We start from the raw sequence: 6,407 nt of genomic DNA on the forward strand, positions 1-6,407 counted from the left end.
ATAAATAAATAAACTTAAAAAACTGTGAGAGCAAAAATTATAAAAGACTTAGAGAAAATATAGGAATAAACCTTTGTGGCTTTGGGTTAGGCAAAACTTTCTTAGATGTGATACCAAAAGCACATGATGGAAGAAAAATTACATTACTTGGATCTCATCAAAATGAAAAAGTTTTGTGTTTCAAAGGAAACCATCAAGAAACTGAAAAGGTAATCCCGCACACTTGAAACAAATGTAATATTGTATGTTAATTAACTGGAATTAACATTTTTAAAAATTTTTTTAAAGAAAAAGCAATCAATAGAATGTGAAAAAAATATTTGCAAACATGTATCTGATAAGGGAAATTATATTTAGAAAACATGAAAACTCTTACAAATCTGCAATAAAAAGATAACACTATTTTAAACTGGGAAAAGGATCTGAATTGACATTTCTCCAAAGAAGATATATAAGTGGCCAATCAGTACATGAAATGATGCTCAACATCATCAGACATTAAAGAAGTGAAAAACAGGGGTGCCTGGGTGGCTCAGTCAGTTAAGCATCCAACTTCAGCTCAGGTCATGGTCTCACAGTTGGTGAGTTCAAGCCCCGCGTTGGGCTATCCACTGTCAGTGCAGAGCCCGCTTCGGATCCTCTCTGTCCCCCACTCTCCCCGTGCATTTTCTCTCTCTCTCTCTCTCCCTCTCTCTCCCTTTCTCTCTCAAAAATAAATAAACATAAAAAAGTGCAAATCAAAACCACAATGAGATACTACTTCACACGTGCTAGGATGGTTACCATAAAAAAGACAGATAATAATAAATGTTGACAAGGATGTGAAGAAATTGGAATGCTCATGCAATGCTGATGGGAATATAAAATAGTATAGCTGTTTTCTAAAACAATCTGGCAGTCTTAAAAAAGATTTGAAAGGGTAAACATAGAGTTACCACATGACCTAGCAATTCCACTCCAGGTATACATCTAGAAAAATGAAAACATTGTAAGGAGCACTGAGTAACATATAGAATTGTTGATTCACTATATTGTCCACCTAAAACTAATATAATACTATAAGAAAAAGAAAGAAAGAAAAATGAAAACGTGCACACACAAACTTTTATTTGTTTTTGTTTTTCTGTTATATTAAATATAATTTATTGTCAAATTGGTTTCCATACAACACCCAGTGCTCATCCCAACAGGTGCACTCCTCAATGCCCATCACCCACTTTCCCCTCTCCCCCCCCCATCAACCCTCAGTTTTTTCTCAGTATTTAAGAGTCTCTTATGGTTTGCCTCCCTCCCTCTCTGTAACTTTTTTTTCCCCCTTCCCCTCCCCCATGGTCTTCTGTTAAGTTTCTCAGGATCCACATATGACACAAACTTTTTTTAATTTATTTTGAGAGAGAGGGAGGGGAGGAGAGAGAGAGAGAGAACAGACATGCGTGTGCATGAGCTGGGGAGGGGCAGAGAAATGGAGAAAGAGAATCCCTAGGAGGCTCCATGCTGTCAGTGCAGAGCCCGACGTGAACTGTGAGATCATGGCTTGAGCTGAAATCAAGATTCAGAGGCCCAGCAGACAGAGCCACCCAGGCACCCCCACACAAAAACGTTTACATGAATGTTCAGAGAAGCATACTCATAGTACTCAAAAAGTAGAAAAATAGGTCCATCAACTTCTTAACAGATAAATGAAATGTGGTATATGCGTCCCTCTTTCTCACTCTGCTGCAGCCAGACCAACCCACTCACTGTTCTCAAACAGCATGTCCAGCACACTGAACCCACACACTTAAATCAGATAATGAACTTTTATCCAGGTTAGCATTTGTAAGAGGGGAGACTGAGATTCACCTGTGAGTGATTCACAGAAGAGTCTAGTGAGAGCAAGTTTTAATTAAGGCAGAGAGAAACATGCTGAAACACTACCTCATTCTCTATAAGAAAACTCGTATTCCTTTCTGAAAGGAAGCAATTGCAGATGTCTGGGTGGGAAACTAGAGAATGAGCTGCTGGTAGCAACTGGTGGACCCAAGGAGTACTTAACACATTTATTAACAGGAAGAAGGGAAACTTAAATCCTAAAAAGACTGTTACCTTATTCACTGTGACAGGCAGAATAATGGCCCCCAAAAGATGTCCTGTCCCCAAAGCCCCAGAATCTGTGAACATGTTATCTATTGTGGCAAAGGGACTTTGCAGATGTGATTAAATTAAGAATTTTGAAATGAGATTATCCTAGATTGTCTGGGTGTATCCAATGTAATCATGAAGGTCTTTAGAAGAAGAATACAGGTGGATCAAAGTTAGAGGAGATGAGAAGATAGAAGCAGAGGTTAGAATGATTTACAGTTGACCATTGAACAACACAGGTTTGAACTGCACAGGTCCACTTATGTGAAGACTTTTTACAGTACGGTACTCTAGATTTTCTTTTATAATTTCATTAATAACATTTTCTTTTCTGTAGCTTACTTTATTGTAAGAAGACAATATATAATACATATAACATAAAAATATGTGTTAATTGACTGTTTATGTTGTCAATAAAGCTTTTGGTCAGCAGGACGGTGTCAGTAGTTAAATCTGGGGGGAGTCAAACTTACACATGGATTTTTGATTGGGGGTGAGGCCACTGCCCCTGACCCCCATGTTGTTTAAGGGTCAGTTGTACTTTGAAGATGAAGGAAGAGACCATGAGCTGAGGGATAGGTGGCCTGTAGAAGCTGAAAATGGCAAGGAAACAGATTCTTTCCTAGAGCGTCTGGAAGGAATGCAACTCTGCTGACATCTTGACTATAGAACATCTAACTTCCAGAGCCAGAAGATAATAAATTTGTGTTGCTCTGAGGCACTAAATTTGTGGTAACTTGTTACAGCAGCAAAAGTAAATGAATAAACACGGAGGCTGCATGGCTAATTACAGTATGCCCAGAATCTCTACCTTGAATTTCTTAAATTCTGCTGCAACTGAGCTGGAGGCACTTCCAAAATAGGTAATTATGTGCAGCTTGAGGGTCCGTGGGATGTCAGTGTAGGTAAGTATATTAGCATGTTTTATAAACACATCCACAAGGTCGCTGAAAATGCTGTCAATCATGTAAGGACATTGGTTGGAGTATTGCAGAACCCAGAGGACATCATGGTGAACTCACACCAATAAAGACATATCTGAAAGTTTATCTTCCACTCCCTGGATGAAGATGAAGTAAAAGGTATCCCAAACATTTAATTTCATGAAGAATGGTACTCTCTGTAAAGAAGGCCTTGGAGGCTTATTCTCAGGGGAGCTGGTAATGGTCCTAGACGATGACTGCACGGTGACCAAGGATTCCTGGCAGATCTTTGATCTTCATTACTTTTCTTTATGAAGATCATCAGGGTGTCCATGTGTATGTATGTAAAAACTGACATCTTTCAAAAGCAGGAATCAATGATTTGTTTGGAGCAGTGGGTTTATTTGCTGAATCCATGAGCCACAGATGGATTGTGAAGCCTCAGTGGTATATAAGAGCATGTGTGTGAATATGTGAGTAGGTGTTTGTGATGCTGATGTGTGCATGTGGAATGTTCTTTAGCCTATGAAGAACACTTCAGAAAACACTTCTCTCCATGGGCAAAAGGATAAGATCTAAAGTTGAATGATGGACAAGGATCCTTTAGGATATGGTCCGGTCATGAATCATAGCAGGAGTAAAAGATAAACAGGCTCAGAAGGATTCAGTAGAAGAATGGCCACAGCATAAAGGTTCCTAATGTTTCTGGGACACTGGTGAACATTTCCAAGGGCTGAGGGAAGAAGAGCACTTAGATTCTGAGCTCTGAGGGCAATAATTGACTAGCAGCCACATCTGTATCTTCGGAAGTCCCTGCATCTTTGCAAGGACAACCTGCAACTGGGAGCAATTCTGGGAGGCTGTTCCAACAGGCTCCGAGCTTGTTTCTGGGGTATCAGGTGAGGTGATAGGGAATCGATTGCTTCTGGGGTGCAAAACTTGGCTATGGGGACTGTGTCAACCTGCCTTTCTGGACAAGGTCTTTGAGGAAAAGCAACCAAGTACTTCCACAACAGGGGCTTCAGAGAATATCTTCCTACCCTTTCTGGACCAGCAGGAAATCCAGGGATCTGCATAGAAACCAGACTTAGGTATAGGAGTGGGGCATCTGCAAGGGGATGAAGGAAGACTGGGAAGTAGAGGACCTCTGGAAGAAAATATCCTGGGGTTGTCAACATTTATTGGATCGTGATCTGTTCTGATGACCTGATGAATTCCAAGAACTAAAAAAAATGAATTTACCTACATTCATGGAATTTTGCACATAATTCAAAATCACAAAACCCATTGACTTTTCCTAGTGGTCAGTAGATCCTGACATTCAAAATTTCTCATTTAGACCTGGACAGTGGGATGATGTTGATCTATATTTGAATGGAATGGTCTGTGAAGATAGAAGTTTTGGAGACTGGAGAAACCCCTGCAGCAATATTTCACAGTGTGGGAGCCATTTTTAGAGTATCCTGGAGCCTGCAAGTGGGTATGTATTTGTTGAGTCAATTTGGATAGTTCAGGAGTAAGGGGGATGTCATTAACTGATGCACAGTTAGAATGAAGATCATGGGATCATTTTGGAAATTTAAGGTGCTATGGGGCATGAGAAAGTGCCCAGTCAGCAATTGAAAGTATAGGATTGGTACTCAAGAGAAAGGTTGAAGGTAACAGTTTGAGTCATTGGCATAAACGTGGACGCTGAAGCCATGGCTATGTGTGAAATGTGCCAGGAAGGGTAGTTAGCATGAGAAAAAGAAGGGACACCTGGGTGGCTCAGTCATTAAGTATCCAACTCTCTTAATCTCAGCTCAGGTCTTAATCTCAGGGGCATGAGTTCAAGCCCCACACTGGGCTCTGTGCTGGGCGTGAAGCCTACTTAAATAAATAAATAAATAAATAAGGCAAAAAGTTAGCGATGGGATCCTCACACATATAAAAGGGAGAAAAATTTGTTGAGGAAAGACCTTCAAGGGACTTCCAGATGTTCACTTCAAACTCCAGAGTGGCTGCTGGCAGTAACATCCCCAAGTCTCAGGCGTCCTTTTTCGGTAAATCCATATGTGAAATGGGTTAGGAATCTGTGTGTACTTGTAACAGATCCCTTTGTAACGAGGGCACTGCTTTTTGTGGTCTTTATCATCTCTGTAGATGAACCTCAAATTCTTCCTACCTTGGAAGCTGGTACATTACTTCATCTCATGATGTAGAAAATCCCAACTGAATATCCCAAGTTCATCTAGGTATATTTGGTAGGGGGGAAAAAGGTCTGTTATAGAAGTACACTCTTCACAGTTACTCTAAGAAACACTTGCTTAGTTATTGAATGACCAGAATAACAAAGAGAACATAAATTTTCAAGGGTCAAAACTGGTTGTCTTTTGGAATTGGTCACATTGCTTATTTTAAGTGCCTTGAAATGCAACTTCATCTACATGAAGGTAGGCCCTGGAAAATAAGAGCACAACTAGAAAGAGTAGTAAGCCCTTATACACAGCTCACTGTTCTAAATACTCTCCACATATTAATTCAGTTATTCTTCACAACAACCCTATGGTATGGATACTTTTATAACCCCCTCTTACAGATGAGAAAAATAAGACACAAAGAGATTAAATAAAGTGCCCAAGTTCACTCAGCTAAAAAGTGTCAGGGCTGGGATACAACCTGGAGTTGTCAGACTCCAGGGTCAATGCTGTGTATGTATCCTCCATTATGACTTGCCACCTCTGGATTGAGTTCATTATAAACCAACAAATCCACAAATAAAACCCATGCTATTAATTTGAAACTATACAACATTGTCATATGACTGAATTCAAGCCGGATATTCCAAATTATGTTGTGAGTGTGGGCACATATTAGATGGTATAAATAGTATTTAACACTTATAGAGCACTTTCTGGGTGCCAGGATTTGTTCTAATTGCTTTACATGTCCTTACAACAAGCTATGAGTAGTGCTATTATTTAATTTTTTTTAATGTTTATTTATTTTTGAGAGAGAGAGAGAGACAGAGCATGAGTGGGGGAGGAGCAGAGAGAGGGAGACACAGAATCTGAAGCAGGCTCCAGGCTCTGAGCTGTCAGCACAGAGCCCGACGCGGGGCTCGAACCCACAAACCATGAGATCATGACCTGAGTTGAAGTCGGACACCCAACCGACTGAGCCACCCAAGCGCCCCTAGGAGTAGTGCTATTATTATACTCATTGTGTAGATGAGAAATTCAAGACACAAAGGGATTAAGTAGTTATAATAATGTTATGAATAATACTTTATATTATCTGATTATAAAATGATGTTTTTAAAGTACTTTGAGATATTCAAAGCATCTATGCAAAATGAGGTGCACTTCTTATTCTTTGTCATAA

The sequence above is a fragment of the Panthera pardus genome, unplaced genomic scaffold (assembly GCF_024362965.1).
Source record: "Panthera pardus isolate Hobbes unplaced genomic scaffold, ASM2436296v1 HiC_scaffold_11, whole genome shotgun sequence".
Lineage (NCBI taxonomy): Eukaryota > Metazoa > Chordata > Mammalia > Carnivora > Felidae > Panthera > Panthera pardus.